The sequence below is a fragment of the Macrobrachium rosenbergii genome, chromosome 10 (assembly GCF_040412425.1).
Source record: "Macrobrachium rosenbergii isolate ZJJX-2024 chromosome 10, ASM4041242v1, whole genome shotgun sequence".
In the NCBI taxonomy this organism is placed as follows: Eukaryota; Metazoa; Arthropoda; class Malacostraca; order Decapoda; family Palaemonidae; genus Macrobrachium; species Macrobrachium rosenbergii.
This window is the reverse complement of record NC_089750.1, coordinates 33,474,392-33,495,152: the sequence shown is the minus strand read 5'-3', so window position 1 is coordinate 33,495,152 and position 20,761 is coordinate 33,474,392. Positions and strand designations below refer to the sequence as shown.

The 20,761-nt window shown below is 41.7% G+C and overlaps 1 protein-coding gene across 1 annotated transcript in view; it reads right to left on the bottom strand.

Moving 5' to 3' along the window:
• The window catches only part of LOC136842589 (son of sevenless homolog 2-like), a 553,642-nt gene that overhangs the window by 497,374 nt on the left and 35,507 nt on the right, over positions 1–20,761 (bottom strand).

Genomic DNA, 20,761 nt, shown 5'->3' with positions numbered 1-20,761 from the left:
CACTTTTTGTGATAAAACTATTAAAATACTCAGGCACCCAGGTAGTGCTTAGGCACCAGGGAAGTGCTTAAATTACAATAATTCGATTTTGAGATGGGGTAAGCAATTAACACCAATTAGAAAATATTTATAAAATATTTCATGTGGGCGCAGGCAGCAGAGCACAATCAGGCAGCAAGAGACCAAATTACAATAGACCAACTTCTTTTCCTCCATCTCTTTAGTAACGTTATACTCTTGCGTAAATGTGTACAGCCATAAACCGAACGAGAAACTGTTGTTTTGCCTTATAACCGAATCAGATAACAACAGCTGTTTTGCTTATATTTCAACCATTGTATGGTAGTAAACAATTACTGTAGTTATGTTACAAATGATGTTAAGTAGAACTGATATATTTTTATATTATACACTTATTCGGTATGGGTAAAAGATCAGCAAGGAAATATACTGCTAAATTTAAGCTGAAAGTTGTAGCTGAAGCTGAGAAAACTATGTTCAAGCTGCTAATGACTATAAATTATCGTGCATCGGCAACATGGATGAAACTTGACCGCACTGTAATTAAAATTGGAGAGAAAGTATTTTAATCAAAACTACTGGGCATGAAAGAACACATATTAGTGCTGTTTTCACGCCAATATAAGATAAATACGTAAAGCTCGTATTATTATGAAATCAAGTGAAAATAGTGAACCGGAATCTTAATTTTTTTCAACACAAAACAAACATCCCCCCAAACGGCCAACATCATCTATTAACGAAAAAAATAGCTAAATTAATTTCACAACGAGATGTATTTAAGTTATATTTCGACTTAACAACACTTCGTATAACGATAAATAACCTTGTCCCATATAAGTAAAGTATCTAGAGATTCACTTACGCTAACTAGAAGCAAGAAAAGTGTTCTAAGCTGAGTTGAATACGGCGAAATAAACTTACCGCGTAATCGATTTCCAAACCAAAACATTGATCACTAGGCCATGATCCAATGTATGATACAAAAGCAATATAAGAACACATACAATATTATTGGATACAGTGAAGTAAATCATAACATTTTAAAAGATCCATGGAAAAGATGCATATTCGTTATGTTGATAGTTGTATACTACGATATTAAGATGTGAATACTGTATAGAGTATAGTATAATGTAGACTAGGCTACTGTATATGTACAAGATATACCACAGAGTAGGCCAAGGTAATTCTTGTCTGTTATTCAATTTCTCTTTGTATTGAATTATCATATGTCAATCTCCATGAACCTCCAAAATTAGCTGATATTAATAATTACTATACCGTATATGCATAGAGTATACTTTTTAGTGCTGCTGGGCTACCATATATGTGTACATGATACTGAATACCGAGTGTGGGCTAGGTTATATTCGAGATACTTTTTTTCCAACAAACGAAGGGGTTTTTTGGAACCTAACACCATCGTCAGTAGGATAATACCTGCATAAGCATTTTTTATTTTTTTTTTTTTTTGGTGTTTGAACTATCAAAATAGGCAGTTCTAAGTGTTTTTTAGATAGGGGGGGTGTGGTATGCATCACCCGCGAATACGGGGGTTTGCTAAAGGTATCACCAAAGCTAACTAAAAGTCAAGAAAAATGAAAAATCCAGAAGTACTATTTTCTCACAATACCAGTGTGTCCCAAGTTACAAAATAAAGCTAGGATTCTTATTTTAATAATTTACCCACTACACTTACCAGATGCACTGGGGGTCTGGCCTTCTGATACGCGGTAAATATGACAAATTCTAAACCAATTTGTATTTATCATAATTGACAAACCTTCAGTCTTAACATAGGGATAAATTCTCTGGTGCTAGCTGGAATCTTCTTAAAAATAACACTATGAATTGGTGGCAACGGGCGTCAACCACCAGGGGAGAAAGAGGAAACTATGTAACCTGCTTTACCCCGATACACATCATCATATCAGTTTCTCTCTAACCACCTTCATAGCAAGACAGTTTGGTGCCCATCTTTCACAAGAAGCCGGTTATTTTGCACTTTCTGCCCACTTTTCTGGTTTTTTTCTTTCTTTTTTGTTGTGCGTTTTCTGTGTGATAATGTGCTGTCTGTATGTTCTTGCAATACCGTAATGCAAACCCTTGATTCTGCAAAGCCTCCCAGGCTTCAGAGACAATGTCCTGGAGATGGTAACAACCCTTATTCTTGTTACCTGTCTTCTTTATCTACAGAACAACATTCCACTTGTAGTAGGTGCACAGCTAACGTTTGCAGTATAAGTAACCCCCTGTTCTGAGTGTTGTCTTTGGTTTCCTGAGCAGTGGAAAGGATTTGTTGATAAGAGGAGGTATGAGAGAAAACTCATGGTGCCATCTTGGGAAGGCTTTTTGTCTCCCTTGACAGCAGGCATTCCTATTCCTTCTTGTTCTACCTCTTCTTTACCAAAATCTCCTTTTGCTGCTGCTTCTCATGAAGATTATTGTCCCTCTCATTCTTCTTTGATTTCGTCTTTAGAAGATTCGAGGGAGGGTTCCGGAGATCCTGTATGTATGTTGCTGCCCCTGTTCTTTTGGGGGTGGGAAGCTTCCCCCACCTTGAGGGCAGAGGCAGCTCCCTCTTGTACAGTCTTTTTAGGAGGGGGTGTGCAGAAGATGTCCGAGTATTGGGTGTTGCTAGGCCTATCAGGGGTACCAACCCTCTCTCGCCTTTTCTCTAACTACATGTTGTCTCGCATCCCAGTGACATCTGCCATGACAGTTTCCAGATCTTCAGTTTTGGTGATGTTATCTCAAATTAAAACAGCTCTCCCCAGGGCTGTCTCTAATGCTACAGTCTCCATGATTTCATCCTATCTGGCAGCAGCTCTCCCAGCACCTATCTCCATGCCATCTCCGTCCAGGTCCCTCCATAAGTCGCCCATGTCTGCTTCCTCGGACTCTCTTGTCCAGGCTCTCTTTGAAAGAGCTGAAGGTGTGTTTCTCAAGAAGTATGGCCGTGTTACAAAGAGGAGACATCGCAGATCTCCTTTCTTGTCATCGTTTTCTGTTTCACCCATTCCTGTCAGACGCTGGAGGAAGAAGGATTTCATCTTTTCTCCTAGCAAGAAGTTTTGCAGGCAGTCTTTGAGCCTTCGCTCCTCTTCTCCTGCAGCTGTTTCTTGGCCATCCAAGCCGTCTGTGTTGTTTCTGTTCCTTTTTCCTCACATAGCAGTGATGCCCGAGTGTTGCACAGCTATCTCTCTCCTGCCTTAGAACCGGTTTCTCGCCCAGCTCGGGCCACAGAGCACAAGTCCAGTGGGGAGTCCCCTAGAACTTCTGCTCTACCCATCCAGGAATCGAATATCCAACAAGTCCGTAGGAAAGATAATAATGATTTTTACGATAAAATCAATTTTTTAGTTACCCTTCATCATTAGCTTTATCTGCGGCTACTTGGCACAGGTTTGACAAGTGTTAAAATTGAAACAATCGTTTACAAGTGAAACGCTCCCAATAGTTACTCCCCACCCTTTACGTGGATGGGGTAAGACAGTGAGTGTTTTGGTTCATCAGTTGTCTCTTAAACTCTTACAGGGGTAGGGATCTCAATGATGGAAGGTAAGTACCTAAAAAATTTATTTTATCATAAAAATCATTATTTTTGAGGTGAAACTTACCCTCTATCATTGGCTGACTCCAACAATGTGTGCTGGAGGAGGGCAGGGATTTCCCTATAACCACATTATCAGATATTGGTAATATCCTTATCGCTCCTTACCTGATGCATATGATCCCATAGCAAGTTCTTGTCATAGAGGATCTTCGTCAGGTGAGATCCACTATTGCAAGGAGGTGGAACATGGACCCTGAATAGAGCCATTGGTTGAGATTGTGCAATGCAGATTGGCAAGTTTGACCTCTGTGCCTCAGGCCTGCAGAGTTGATGAGAGCTAAAACCTAACCTAAAAATGATCCCTAAAGCATTACCACTTACCTAACCGAGTTGCTGTGGTATCTCACACCAAAAAGACCACCACCAATTTTTTCCTGAAAAGGTGATTCTAGATCAGCTCAGGTAGCTTTCTCTAATGAGGAGTAATGACTCTGCAACATTAGACCAACATTATTTTCTCTAATGAACTTCATTTGTTCTTACCTAAGAGAAACAAAGCAATTACAACTAAGCACAATCCTGCAGTCAAAACAAAGTAGAGTATGATATTACCATGTAATACAGGACGGGGTCGATAGTGAAAACCTATACCTGTTCGTAACACAAAAGGGGAAGACTAGTAGAAATGTTCCCTGCTGCAATTATAGGTGCTAATGTACGGCAGTCCCTGCTGGATAAAGATGGCTCTCAAACAATCTCTACTGTGCAACCAAGACTTGACAGTCTAGAGAGAGGTGCTAATGGAAACTAATCAATGTAGTTGTCATTCTGACATTCTGCACTTTCACCAACAAAAGGGGACAATCGTCTGGAGACAATGCATGGTGTGTTTCCATGATTAAGGATTAATAAAGAAAACCATGGCATCTAAGACCTTAGAACCTAAGGATTCTTGACGGTGCAAAATAGGTTCTTACACTGCTTTCATAATGGATAAGATGCGATGTACAAATCCCTATAGCCCTGACAGGGCATCAGAGAAACTCCTTTTCCAGGAGTCAGGGTTCCTAAAGCTGAGATAAAGAAAACTCTTGGAAGAGCTTTGGTCTTGACTTCATCTTAGCAAGAAAGGATGCATAAATGGATAGTTCTGCTCCACAAAGTGAACACCCTATTAAAGAATAAATCACATGTAACCCACTTACTCTTCTGGCTGAAGCCACTGCCCCAGAAGGAGTGTTCAATGAAAGACCCTTAATGAAGCCTCTCTCTGGGGTAGAACGGAGGGCCACTAAGGAATCTTAAGCCAAAGACTAGGTTCCATACAAAAAGGCTTTGTAGAATTTGCAGCAATCCAGCTGAAAAGCGTGAACAGTTTTGCTGAAGTCAGCATGGATTATAGCCTAGACGTACGAAACAGACAATCCTTTGTCATTTCTCAAGAAGTGCAGACCTTTAAAACACTGTTAATCTTAACCCTTTAACGCCGAAGCCCTATTTACAAAAACGTCTCCCGTATGGCGCGCGTCGTGAGTTAGCAACCAAGTGGAAAAAAGTTTTTTTAAAAATCACAGCACGCTTAGTTTTTATGATTAAGAGTTCATTTTTGGCTCATTTTTTTGTCATTGCCTGAAGTTTAGTACGCAACCATCAGAAATGAAAAAAAATATCATTATCATATATAAATATTGGAATATATGACAGCGAAGGAAAATGTTTTTTTAAAAAATTCACCATAAATCGAAATATTGTGCTAGAGACTTCCAATTTATTGCAAAATGAAGGTAAACGATTGAATATTACTAGAATGTGAGAGTTTTAGCTTACAATTGCGTTTTTTACCATTTCGGTCGAGTTAAAGTTGACCGAAGGTTGAAATTTTGGCAGTTATCGTGATTTATGTGAAAATATTTCAAAACTGCTAAAAGCTACAACCATGAGCTATTTTCTGTTGTATTCTACATGAAATTGCGCACATTTTCATATATAAAAGTTTATGTAACGACTAATGTAAAACGATGCAAACATTACGAAAACATGACAACAGAATTTCTGAGATGTTCGGCCGAGTTATCACAGCAAGAGACGAAGGAAAAAATTTTTTTTTCAGAAATTCACCATAAATCGAAATATTGTGCTAGAGACTTCCAGTTTGTTGCAAAATGAAGGTACATGATTGAATATTACTAGAATGTAAGAGTTTTAGCTTATAATTGCGTTTTTTATCATTTCAGTCGAGTTAAAGTTAACCAAAGGTTGAAATTTTGGCACTTATCGTGATTTATATGAAAATATTTCAAAACTGATAAAAGCTACAACCATGAGTTATTTTCTGTTGTATTCTACATGAAATTGCGCACATTTCCATATATAAAACTTTATGTAACGACTAATATAAAACAGTGCAAACATTACGACAACGTGATTTAAAGAATTTCTGGCGCGGACGTAAGGAAAAAGTTTTTTTCAGAAATTCACCATAAATCGAAATATTGTGCTAGAGACTTCCAATTGGTTGCAAAATGAAGGTAAATGATTGAATATTACTAGAATGTAAGAGTTTTAGCTTAAAATTGCGTTTTTTGACCATTTCGGTCGAGTCAAAGTTGACCGAAGGTTGAAATTTTGGCAGTTATCGTGGTTTATATGAAAATATTTCCAAACTGATAAAAGCTACAACCATGGGTTGTATTTTGCTATATTGTACATGAAATTGCACACATTTTCACATATAAAACTTTATGTAACAGCTAATATAGAACAGTGCAAAAATTACGACAAAATGATGAAAGAATTTATGAAATTTTCGGCCGAGTTACCGCCCGTGCGTAAGAAAAAAGTTTTTTTCAAAAATTCACCATAAATCGAAATATTGTGCTAGAGACTTCCAATTTGTTGCAAAATGAAGGTACATGATTGAATATTACTAGAATGTAAGAGTTTTAGCTTACAACAGCATTTTTCGACCATTTCGGTCGAGTCAAAGTTGACCGAATGTTGAAATTTTTTGTAGTCGACGTACAGTACGTCCACTCGGCACCCAACAGACAATTTTAGTCGACGTATGATACGTCCAATAGGCGTTTAAGGGTTAATATAGGCGTGCAAACAGGACTGCCTTTGGACTTGCATCATAATCTATAAAGCTCCAGTTATACTAACACGAAATTAATATACTTTTCTTTTTGTCATAGGGAAAAAAGTCCCTAGATAACTAATAAACGTCTCTGGAGTTCAGGAGCTAGACAACAGTTCCATGAGGTTAGTCGAAGCATTTTGATATTTCTGTACAGCTTTCCCCTTCCCTGCCTGACGAAGTAGTTTATCAAGGAGGTAATGCCTAGAATTCTACCGAAATGTGGAAGGACTGGGAAAAAATGCATCCTCCGCCACCAAAGCGCAATTAGAAACATGGTAGTTCCCGGTAGTCCTCAACCCTAGAGTATCCCCTTCAACAGTGGAAACATAGGGAAGGTATACATGAATAAATATGTCCAATCCTGAATCCCAACATCTACTGCCCAGGCTTGAGGGCCTGGAATTGGGGAGAATGATTCAGCTTAGCAGCAAAGAGATCAAAGAGGGGTTGCCGAACACTCTCCTAATTACCATGCAACCTATAGGGAAAGATCAAACATGGGAGAGTACCTGCCCCGGATGACTTAATGTGTCCACCAAACATACCGTCAACCAAGAAACAACTGAAGCATATGTACAATATTCCTCTCCACTGTCCAGAGGCTAAAGTTCTGATGATGGCTCCCAAGGTTCCAAATTTATTCCCCCCTGCCTTCTAATATAAGCTAGAGAAGGCATGCCCATGGAGACAGAAATTACTAAAATCCCTTCTGACTAGGCAACAACTCCTTGCAGTTAATGAGAAGACTTGTTTCTACTGGCGACCACACCTTGAAGCGACTGGTTCCTGATAACCATAGCCCCCTCCTTGTCTGAGGCAAATGCATACAGTGAGAGGTCTGGGTCCAGGGACTCTGGGGACTTCTCTGTGAGAAGCAATACTAAAGACAATGACCAATGAAGGAAAAGGATCCATTCTTGGCTCTATGCTACAACTCAAGGTCTTGCCAAGTCTCTCTCCATGCCAATGCAACTGAAGAGGTAACATCCAAAGTCATGTACTCGGAACTGAATTCTCCACAGAAAACAAGAGACATAGGCTAAACCACAAGCATTAGGGGGCATACACCCTGAGTAGGAGAATTCTCTCATGATTAACAACAGGTTGTTTACTCCAGCTTGCGTCAGAAAACCTTGAACAGGACAGAATCAATCCCTATGCCTAGGTAGGTCACTCTTTCTGTAGGTTAGGGAGATGACCTCAGACCTTTTAGTAAGCATAGGGCTTTGCCAAGCCCAGTACAGGCTCTCCTCCCCTCACAAAATAACCCGTTGTCCAGATACAGAAGTAACTTTACTCCTAATAAGAAAACCTATAGAAGGGGGTAGCACCCCAGCAAAAACATGGGGCGAGGAACTGAGCCCAAAACCAAGAGCTCGACACTGATATGTCTTTCCCCCAAAGACAAAGAGTAGGCACTTCTAGAAAGTTGGTGAATGGGGACACAAGAGTAAGCACTGTTCATGTACCCGTAAACATTCATGTCCTTTCTCCATGGAGGTTAAAGACTGTGGAGGTTGACATGGAAAAAATGGAAACAGCAGGCCTCTGTGGTTGAGCCTGTATGTATCTAGGACCATCATCCAAACTCCTATGTCTGGCACTAGGAATAGCCTGTGTAACAAGGCCAGCAAGTTAGCTGTTACTTCCTCTAATGCTGCCTTCTCTAATGGAGAAGAGACTTCCTGACCAACACCTGTCTCTTCTCTAGGATGCTCTGTATGACTGAAAGGTTGAAAAGGCAAAGAATTCGTGAAAGGAATGCAAAAAAAAAAAAAAAAAAAAAAAAAAAACTTCCAAAAGAACTTCCTTTATCAGGGAGTCTACAACAAGTGTTCCCTCATTGAGTGAAGAGGTCCAAGCTGGAACCACCGACACACGAGGGCTCGATGGGCTAATCAGATTTAGGAATCTTGATATAATGGCGGAAATGCACAACCCCCTTTGGTAGAAGAAGAAGAAAAAAAAAAAAGGATCCTTGCTGCCAAAAAGGACACTTCTTCCCTCCTGAGCCTGGAAGTAAGACCAGGGAAGGAGGTAGAACTGCCCAAAGTGCATTTATAGAAAGAGGAAGAGGAGGGGACATCCCACATCACCAAACGGCCATCGTCATCTACGAACGAAAATATCTGAATGAATTCCACAACGAGACGTATTTTAGCTATATTTCAACTTAAAAACACTTCCTATAACAAAAATAACCTTGCCCCATATAAATAAAGTATCTAGAGATACATTTATGCTAACTGGAAGCAAGAAAAGTGCCCAGAACTGAGTTAAATTCAGCGAAATAAAGGCCACGTAAACATTTCCAAACCAAAGCATTGATCGCTATGATCGCAATTTATAATGCAAAAGCAATATAAGAATATATATATTATTAGATAAAGTGAATTAAAGCATAACATTTTAAAAGATCCATGGAAAAGATGCATATTCGTTATGTTGACGTTTGTATATGATATGTGAATATAGAGGAGAGCATAATGTAGGCTACGCTACCGTGCATTTAAACAATATACCACAGTGTAGGCTAAGCTAATTCTTGTTTGTTATTCAATTTCTCTTTTTATTAAATTATCATAAGTCACTTTGCATGAACCTCCAGAATTAGCTGATACTAATAATTACTATACCGAGTATGTAAAGAGTATATTTTATAGTGTAGGCTAGGCTACCATATATGTATACAGTACATGGCACTGAATACCCTAGTACAGGTTGACCATCACTAATCTGGCATCATTGGGACCTGGAGGATGCCGGATTAGCCATTTATTAGGCTAGAATACACAAAACCCAGTAGCTAAGCACATCATCTTAGATATGATGAATTAAAATATCCCAAAAATCAGTACAAGTTGGATAATAAAGAAAAGACAATTATCAAATACAGGTAGTGCTCGAGTTACGATAATTCGACTTACGATATTTCGAGATTATGATTACGATGGGGTTAGCAATTAATACCGGTACGAAATATTTAGGAAATATTTTAAGAATTCGCGCAGGCGCAGGCAGCAGGTACAATCAGGCAGCGAGAGAGACCATCTTACAATAGAAACACTTCTTTTCCTCCATCTCTTTATTCCATCTGCTAGTTAAAAAAAAGTTATAGAGAATGATAAAAGTATTGTTAGTGACGTTATACTCTTGCGTAAATGCGTACAGCCATAAACAACCGAACAGGAAACTGTTGTTTTGCTAATAATCGTATCGGATAACAAATGTTTTGCTTGTATTTCAACCATCGTACAGTAATACAAAATTACCATAGTTATGTTACAAATGACGTTAAGTACTGTGCAATAGGACTGATATATTTTTTACACATTACCCTTATTCGCTTTGGAGAAAAGATCGGCAGGGAAATATACTGCTACAGTAACTTAAAGCTGTAAGTTGTAGCTGAAGCTGACAAAACAATGTTCAAGCTGCTAATGACTATAAATTATCGTACATCGGCAACATGGATGAAACTTGACCGTAAATAAAACTGCAGAGAATGTATTTTAATCAAAACTATTGGGCATGAAGGAATGCAAATTACTACTGTTTTCACGCAGATAAAAGATAAATATGTAAAGCCCGTATTATGATGAAATCAAGAGAAAATAGCGAACGGAATCTTTATTTTTTTTTACACAAAACAAACATGCCCCCAAAACGGCCAGCCGTGATTCCCACAAACGTCATATATTAACGAAACGTATTTAAGTTATATTTCGACTTAAAACACTTCGTATAACGAAAAATATCCGTGTCCTAAATAAATAAAGTATCCATATTCATTTACACTAACTAGAGCAAGAAAAGCACTTTGAACTTAGTTAAATGCGGCGAAATAAACACCGCGATACCGATTCCCAAAACAAAACATTGATCGCAATTTATAATACAATTGGAAACAATGTAGTAAAGCATAATTTTTTAAAAGATCCATAAAAAAGATGTACATTTGTTATGTTGATGTTTGTATAATACTGTTAATATGTGAATGGAGTTCAGTATAATGTAGGCTAGGCAACCAGTTTGTTGATGAAGCACACTGCGCCACCAAATCAAGCGGCTGGCGCGAGTTAGTTAGCATGAGCGACCGGAAATTTGAAAATTAGTGCGGAAACATTGGAAATTACTCTAGCCGAAATTTGTGCCGGATTACTGATTGTTCCAGACTACTGATTGCCGGATTAGTGATGGTCAACCTGTATATGCTAGGCTATGTTCGAGATACGTTTTGTTATTTCTTACCCCATCATAAGTAGAATAATATCTGTATAAGCATTTTTAGTTTGTTTTATGTGTGTTTGAACTATCAAAATAGGCAGTTCTAAGGGTTATTAGAAGGGTTCTAAGTATTCACGGGTTTTAACTATGGGGGGGGTGTGGTACGCATCCCCTGTAGTATGGGGGGGTTTACTGTATATATATATGTATATATATATATATATATATATATATATATATATATATATATATATATATATATATATATATATATATATATATATATATATATATATATATATATTTCATACTGACATATCTCAACTCATATCAAACATTATTCAGACTTGCAGATATGTACCATATTTCATTACCAAGAAATTCGGTAGTGAATGCATTGTTTACATTTTGTTAAACTTCTTGGTAAAGAAGAGGTTAAGACTGAAAACAGCTGAAGTAATTATACTGGAAGAAAAGATAACCAGAAAATGAAGCACAATTGTCTAACAGTGAAAACTGGGAAAAAACACCAAATTTCCACTGAGAGTTAATACTAAGAGAGGTTGGACAATAATGTGGAAGGAAGGGGAATGGAAGTAAAACAAAGAATAAAAAGTCCCAGCAGTCTGAGGCCCTGGGACAGTTAGGAGAGGTACTGACCACTGTGGAATGGTCATGTTGGACAATCCGGATGGGACTTAGTGTTGGTCATGGAGGAAGTTAGTGATGCCAGGACTGGGAGACAGTCACAAGCATGTCTGTGGACTTACCAAGCTGATTTCAAAGAACCAAGACTATTAGACACCACAGGAAGTATAGAGTATTCCTACTCAGCCTCTCCATAGAGGAATGGGTAGAACAGGAAGTCAAGGTTTGGCCTCTGCATATGAGAAGATTCAGCAGGCATTCAGGAAAGGTAAGCTTTTAACCAGGGACTAGTCACAAGTAAGCTAGTGAACTGGAATAACTGCTCCAAACATGTTCATCTGCTCTATCATCATCATCCCTCTTCGGAGAAGACTTATGTCCACTTGAAGACTTATGAGCCTTCCTGAGGAGGGCCGCCACATTCTTGTGCTTCCTACTGTCTGGAGGCAGAAAAGGCAGAAAAAAATTGAGGAGGAGGATGAAGAATGCTTGGGATTCTTCACTCTATATTTACCAAGGGCCCTAAAACCTTTTCTATGCCCCAAAGGAAATGGTCATGGAAGACATTCCAACAGGACAGGAGTCAAAGTAGCAGCAGCCAAAGCAGCAACAACTATACTGGGAGGAGAGGTCACTGCCATATCATGCATCTGCTAAAAGCAATGCAGAGTGTAACTCTTGGATATAGCCAAATACCCCACAGAGATAACCAAGGATGGATCCCTAGTTAAACAAAAAGGAGGCTAATGCACTTTCAGCAACTCCTTAGACTCTTCATGACACCCCCAGGTCACCAGCAGATGAGAGGAACTGGAAGAGGGTGACTGACTATGGCAGGAATGTACATTGTACAATCATGTCCCCAGCAGAGAGAGTTGATCAGCTACTAGCAAGACATTCCAATCCCCTGTACGACAGAGCCAAAGACGATGGTCAAGGCACAGGCCCAGACGCAGAAGCAGGGGTCATGGCAGACAGAAATCTTCATAGGGGTGTGGGACATGGACAACATTTTGTGGGACCCATATTTCTTACAAACACTGCAACCAATCTGCACTTTAGATAAGGGAATAAACTGGCATACAACCCTGATCCTTGCAAAAAGCACAAATAGAATGAGTAAAGTGCTTACTTTCAAGGGTGACATAAAGCATGCACATGCACACGCACACATGCACACAACACCTCTACTGATCACACTTTTTAGGGAGGAAATTTGGTAGTCATCATCTGTACAATACAGTACTAATATACAATATTAACAAAGATACTGTCATAAATGAGATAAGACAAAATAGAATTCTCAAAACTTCAATGGAAATGCCCAAGTTAATAAGTTCAACAGCCGTCTAGACAGTCCAAAAAGAGGTGAATGCTGACAGTTGAGTGAGTTAATGATACTCTTGCTTCTAACTTAACTCTGCTACTTAACTAGGCTACCAACCTTCAAAGACCAAACCACCTTGCACTGAAGGTATCCACTAAAATATGAGGGTCAGGGTCAGTATCCTCAGAGGAACAAAATTGATATTTTTATAATAAAATCAAGTTTCATATATACTTATCAAGTAATTACTTAGCTATAGCTTTAACCTGCGTGGCAACCCTAAATTAAAAAATCACGGTAGCGCTTCAATTGCATGGTGTAGGTGACAAGCCCCGCTCACTGCACAGGTGCGTGGATAACGACTTCTGCCGGTGGCGCCATTCTGCTTGTGCCCTCATGTCCATGAGAGGGGAGGAGGGAGGGCTCTGATTTTGTAATTACTTGGCAAGTATATATGAAACTTAATTTTATTATAAAAATATCATTTTCATTGAGTAACTTACCAAGTAATTACTTAGCTGAATCCCATATTGATAAGGGGGTGGGATAAATGGACACATTTTATCCAAAACATTAAGGTGTGATAATGACTTTGAAATAGAAAGGATGGCTAGCACTGAAAACAATGCTTGTTGTTTCCTTACCTGGTAAGAGAGCTACTGCAGGTGAATACTGCCTCTGGTTGGTGCTCATCTTAACTCGGAGCGGCGTGGCTGTTGAGCTGAGGGTCGCCTCTACGTTAGTGGGAGTCTTGCAGTGGAAGTGCCCTTGCCCTGGCGCAAAACCAAAAAATTGAACAACCAGACAATGCTGTCAGGTACACTGAAAAAAAAAAAACAATACTTATTGGCACTGATAAGCAACTGTTATTGCTGATTTTCGGTTATCGTCACACCGTTAGGAATGGAACCCCCTCTGATAACCGGGGTCTGCCCGTATCCCCAGGCCACCCAAAACTCAACACCCTATGTCTAAGCAAAGAGACAGAAAAGTCAAGGATCCCTCCTATGCTTCTTCCCCCATAACATGCCAGCCACTGACAATGGCCCGAGGGTAATGCAGTTTTCAAACACTGTTTTAACTTCTTTTAAGTAGTGAGATGCAAAGATCAACTGGCACCTCCAAAAGGTTGGCTGAAGAATGGACGAAAGGCATAAATTAGGCTTGAGGGTAAGAGAAGTACCGACTGCTTGGACTTCATGTGCTTTCACTTTGAACGTAAGCAAAGCATCTTCCAGGATCCGAGAATGTGCCTCGGACATCAGATCCCTTAGGAAGAGGGCGAGAAGGATTCTTGATAGAACACCAGAGGTTGCTAGAAGGTCCTCTGATCATCTCAGTCCTTCGCAGATATCTTAGGGCTTTGACTAGGCAAAGAACCCTTTCCTCTTCTTTCAGGCCCAGGATTTCCATTTAACTCCTAATATGGAAAGAACAAGGCCAGGGCTTGGAAGGATCCTTGTTCTTGACTAGGAAACCTAAGGTGAAAGAGCACACTGCCTCTCCCTGGGAGAAACCTACCCTCTTGTCAATAGCCTGCAGTTCACTAACATGCTTGGCAATCACCAAAGCTATGAGGAAGAGCGTCTTCAAAGTGAGGTTCTTGAGGGAAGTGGAACTTAGGGGTTTGAAAGGAGGGCCTGTGAGCCACTTTAACATGACATCTAGGTTCCAAGAAACCAGATCGGACTACTTCTGCTTAGAAGTGTAGAGAGAATTAATGAGGTCATTAAGATCCTGGTTTGATTACAGACCCATACCTCTGTGATTAAAAACAGAAGTAAGCATCACTCGGTATCCTTTAATGGTGGAAGAGGAAAGACCTCTATAGGTTCTCAGATAGAGGAGGAAGTCTGCTATTTGGGTCAAAGATGTCTCAGAAGACGATACGTTATGTCTGAGGCACCAGTGATGAAAAACTGTCCACTTTGACTGGTAGACGTCACAAGAAGACTGTAGTCAGCACTTTGCAACAGCTTTGGCAGCTGCTCTTGAAAAACCTTTTGCTCTGACAAGTTTCCTGACAGTCTGAAGCCTGTCAGAGCAAGAGTGGACAACCTTTGGTGGTACCTCTTGAAGTGAGGTTGTTTGAGTAGCCACTGTCTTTGGGGAAGCAGCCTCAGGAAGTCTACCAACAGACTTAGAAGGTCCAGAAACCATTCCTTTATGGGCCAGAATTGAGCTACAAGGGCCATCAAGACATTGTGGTGCGACAGAACTTGTTCAGCACTTCCCTCACCATGTTGAAGAACAGGAATGCATACAGATCCAGGCCCGACCCGTCTTGGAGCATGGCGTCTGTCGCCCATGCTAGGGGATCCGGGGCTGAAGAGCAGAAGAGAGGAAGGTGATTGTTTCTTGAGGTGGCAAACAGGTCTACTACTGGTTTGCCCCAAAGTCTCCAAAGGTTGAGAAAGACCATGTGATCCAGGGTCAACTCAGTGGGAAGAACCTGCTTCCGACAGCTCATTTTGTCCACCAGGAAGTTTAGTTTTCCTTGAATAAATCGAGTGACTAGCGTCATTTGATTTTGGTGTGCCCAAATGACGAAGATCCTTTGCTGCCTAGCAGAGGGAAAAGGAACAAGTGGCCCCATTTTCAGATCTACAACAGTGTGGTGGCATTGTCTGCATGGACTACCACTGTCTTGTTGAAAGTCATGGTCGAGAAGTACTGAAAACCTAGATGAATGGCCTTTAACTCCCTGACATTGATATGAAGTTTCCGTTTTTCTGGGGACCACATCCTGGTAATTTCCTGATTTCCCATAAGGGCTCCCCAGCCTGGATCCAAGACGTGTGAGTACAAGTCCAGGTTGGGGCTCGGAGGAGAAAGAGACTTTCCCTGCGAAAGTCTTCCTTCGGACAGCCATCACTGTAGGTCTGATTTTATTTCGTGAGTGACGGGGAACACGACAGAGTCCGGTTGGGTTTTCCTGTCCCAGTTGGCTTTTAAGTAGAATTGGAGGACTCTCATCTGCAATCTGCCTAACTTTACGAAGGTCTTGATGGACGAAAGTGTCCCTAGTAGGCTCATCCATTGATGGGCCAAACATGATGAGAGGTAGAAAACTGCGGATTGTGTGGAGGCAGTTGATGATTCTCTTGGGGGACAGAAAAACCTGAAAAGTCCAAGAATTGAGAGTCATCCCCAAATACAGAATCTCCTGTGTCGGGGCTAACTGGGACTTTTGAAGATTCAAAAGAATTCCTAGTTCCTGAATAAGGCAAAGAATGATCTGTAGGTCCTTCATGCACTTCTCCTTCGAAGGGGATCAAAGAGCCAGTCGTCCAGGAAAATGCTGATGTTGATGTCGATCAGGTGAAGCCATTTGGCGAGAGGGGACTAGGACTCGAGTAAACACTTGAGGTGCCATGGAGAGGCCGAAGCAGAGGGACAGAACCTGGAAGACTTTGCCCTGGAAAATGAACCTGAGATACTTCCTGGAGTCCAGATGCATGGGGATATGGAACTATGGGTCTTGCAAGTCCAGTGTTATCACCCAACCGCCGGGGTGAGTTGATGCCATGACTGACTGGTTCGTTGAACTTTGTCTTCTTCATGAAGTGACTGAGGGCGCTTACGTCTAGGACTGGTCTCCAATCCCCCGACATTTTGGGGACTACAAACAGATGATTGTAAAAGCCCTCTGTGCAGATGTCCTTGACTTCTCCTATGGCTCTCTTCAGAAGGAGAAGACACTTCCTTCAAAAGGGCTGAATACTTCTCTGAGCCTGCAGAGTAGGCTGTCAAGACAATGGGAGAGGTGACCTAAGGAGGGTTCTCCATGAAAGGGAAGCAGTAGCCATCTTACATAATCTTGACGATCCACTGGCCTGCCCCTCTGTGATCCCACTTCTCCCAAAAATGGAGAAGTCTGGCTCCTACTGGGGCAAGAAGGACTTCTTGTTCACTTCTTGGGCAATGTTTTGGAAGAGCTCCTTGTTCCTTGTTGGTTCTAGATGGGAACAGGAAGTTGGCGTGAGGTCTAGATTGCAACTTAGGGTTGTTCATGATTCTCTTGCAGCAGAGAGACCATCTTATGTGCGAACGACGATGACGAAGAACTCTTGTGGCCCTTGAAAAACTGCGCTAGGAGGTCTTGAGTGGACTACTTCTGGAGGTCCGAAGCGATCTCTTCCATGATCGACAGAGGGAAAAGATGAAGCAGATCCAGGGGCAAAAATAACAATGCCGACCTCTGAGACTGTGTGTCTCCCCTGGTGGTGAAGGAGCACCAAAGTTCTCTCTTCTTCGAAACCCCAAAAGAGAAAAGGGTCACGAGATACGAAGAGCCATCGCTGATGGCTTTGCCCATGCATGAAAGCACACCGAACAAGTCTGCCGCAAAGTGCTCGTCCAAGTCCTTGACATCCTCTATCTTCTTCACAAGAGCTCCTACCATCCAATCTAGAAAGCTGAACACCTCGAAAACCTTGGAGAAGTAAGTTCTTAACTAGGTGGTCCAGCTCAGCCGAAGAAAACAATCTTCGCTGAAGTGAAAACCAAACAACGAGAAGAGTAAATGAGGCCGGAGAAATCCCCTAGGGAGGAGGCAGCGACTCCCGACAAGGGAGCTTCCCCGGTGGTGTATGACAGGTATCTCCTCTTAACCAGACGAGAGGAAGGATGGGCGAAAGTAGCCTTGCCTTGCTGTCTCTCAGCAGCGAGCCAGTCTTCAATTTCTTTCATCACATTCTTGAATGATGAGGAAAGAACCATCTTGGGGAGCTTAGAGTTACCTTCTGGGAGGCTCCTCGGTGGGCCCTTGGCAGTCGAAAGAGGTAGACAGGTGGTGAAGAGTTGGCACCGGGCACGTGGGCAGTGGTGCCGGGCGCACGGGAGCTGGGATTGTGCTCTTGGGAGTGGCTGCTGGGTGCTCGAGGCGAGATGGGAGCTAAGGCAATGGGTGCTTGGAGTGATCCTTCATGCACTTGACCTCCAAAAGAGGGCGCTCGGCAAAAAGGGGATCAGAAGGGAACGTGACTGGTGAATCTCATGGATGAGAAGGCAGTTGGACCGATGCAAATACTGTACTGAAGGATCCACAACATGGCTGCAAGAAGGATGTGGGCTGTTGAAAGTCTCTTTGTACCACTTACTGGGCAGTGGAGCAGACCAACCAGTGTCGTCCATGTGCCTCTTCAATGGCTGGGACAAATCGAGAAACCGCCTGCGATCGTAATCAGAATCCAAACTGGAAGACTAACAACGCATATCCAAAGACATACCTTTCCAACGGCCATCTGTTGAAACATGGGATTTTGCAACAGGCTTGAATGAGCGAGCGGTAACCAGTGGGCAAACCCCACCAGTCTCCCCTGGACCTCCAGTATGTCTTCTCCCAAGTTTAGGGGAGCGGGACAGTGACCTTTGTCTAGGAAATCCAGCAGGGCGAGCAGCCACCTCCTCCACTTGCACTTCACTAGACACTTTCTCACAAAACACTTTGTCCATTAGGACTTTCATGGATGCCCCTATCTCAGACACTGAACTCAACTATGAGACTCAACTTACTGAACTTGGATTCAAGGTTGGCATTGGCATTGGGGTCAGACGCATGGGAGCTAAACATGGGAGGGCTGGGAATAGGAGAAAAGGCGTTACCTGGGGTAGAAGGAATAGCAAGGCTAAGATCTGACTAAGGCTTAAGGGAAGAATCTAGGCTAACAGAAGCCCAACTCTCGGCCCTTGAGGCCACCTTTCTCTTTCTATTCTTTTCAAATTTACTCAAGGGAGATTCAAGAACCTTCCACTTTCTCTCATCCCAATCCTTGCATTCATCACAAGTGTTCACCTTGAAACATACCTGCCCTCTACAATTTCTGCACAAGGTATGTGCATCATAACAAAACTTAGTCAGCCTAGACTTAGAGCCTACGCTGCAATAGCAAACACTAGAAGCACTGGAATCAGACATAACTAATTCAAAAGACTAATCAAACTGACAAAAGCAAAGCAGCTTGAAGGCTACATGAAAGTGAGAATACTTCACCAACTTCCAGCGGGAATACTAAAAACCGGCAAAAAAGGACTGCAGCAGCTCGGCAATGTTGCTCATATGGGCGGCAAAAGCAGAATGATGCCAAGGGGGGGGGGGAAAGTTGTTATCCCTGCACCCATGCAATGGGCGGGGCTTGTCACCTACACTATGTAATTGAAGCTCTACCGCAATTTTTGAATTCAGGATTGCTGTGCGAGTTAAAGCTATAGCTAAGTAATTACTTGGTAAGTTACTTCTATGAAAATGAAGTTTTCATAATAAAACTAATATTGTAATACTTACCTGAACACCTGAATTAGCCCTTAATCCCACTAGCCTGAACAACTCTCAACTACCCATCCCACTATAGTGGGAGTTTTAACAGCCAGTGTTACCAACGCTGCAGGTAAAATCTTGTCACTTGAGCTACCATAACAAACGGTTGGCAATGCTGACACAGGTGTGCGCCGACACGTCCCATTTTCGTCAATTGCTTTATTCAAGGTCAAAATTGATGTGGGGAAGGAGGGTGGGAATCATTCAGGTGTTCAGGTAAGTATTACAATATTAGTTTTATTATGAAAACTTCATATTGCAATACACTCGCTAAACACCTGAATTAGCCCGATTAACAACATTTAGAGGAGGAGGGATCAATTCTATTGCACGCCCCTTTGACAACCGCAGAGATGGTAGCTCACCAATCTGCTCTGCATATGATATCCATTTAGCCAAACACTCACCATATCAATCAATGGTTTCAGTGAAGAGACCTGTTGGAGAGTACTTCGATCGAGTCAGGTCAGTACTCTCGGCTAAGATACCTATCTAGTTAAACACTCACCTTATCAATCGTTGCTTTTGGTGATGAGACATGATGGAAAGTACTTTGATCGCCCATCAGGTCCGTACTGTCTCATTCCGTCGACCTCCCATGTGGTTCTTCAGAACCTCTCATGTATGGAGGAGTATGGTGACCTCCCATGTGGCTATTCATAGCCTCTCATGTATGGAGGGAAATGAAGTAGTGTGCCAAGCCGCTGATCCTCCGGATAAGGCCTGACGATCGACGAGCGAAAAGGTATCTCGGTGCCGACGAAACAGCCTAGCCTACTAGAGTACCCCCTTGGACTCTTGTAGGGAAACTATCAAAGACTAAGATACTTAAAATGTACTAAACCTAAGTTCTTGTGATTATATTATCACTGTTGCCTAAGAATTCTAAAGACTAAAAGGAATTCCTCTATCTGGTTAACCTATGAATCTCTTCACTATGCAAATACCGCATCAGCTAAATAAACGCCCCTAGAAAGGAGACTTCGCCGCTAACGCGGCCTAAGAGAATAACCCTCCGCACTAAGCGAATACCACCTCAGCTAAATGAACGCACCTAAGATAATAGACTTCGCCACTACACGTGCAAAATAGTGCGACGTCTCATGATCTCAGAGTCATTGGTGTTGCTACTGTTGTTACTACTACAACTATAAACTGAAGTTTGATGTTTGACGCGCGTTCTCACATTCAAACAATTTGTGGACAATGAAGCCCCGCCCACAAAGTCAGGCTCGAACAGACTTCCTACAAACTGTTCAACAATGTGTTCGACAACCAAATACCCCATTCACACGTTTGGACATCACTTCAAACACAGGTCTGCGAACTGCGTTCGACGAACCATTTGACCGTGTAAACCCCCCCCTTAAGACAATAACCCTCCGAACCTCCGCGTTAATACCCCCTCAGCTAAATGAACGCACCCTACATAATAGACTTTGCCGCTAAACGCTGTGAGGCGAATTGAACATCACTAAGTAAAATGAGTAAACACTGAGACGGACTTTCAAGTAGCTGCTT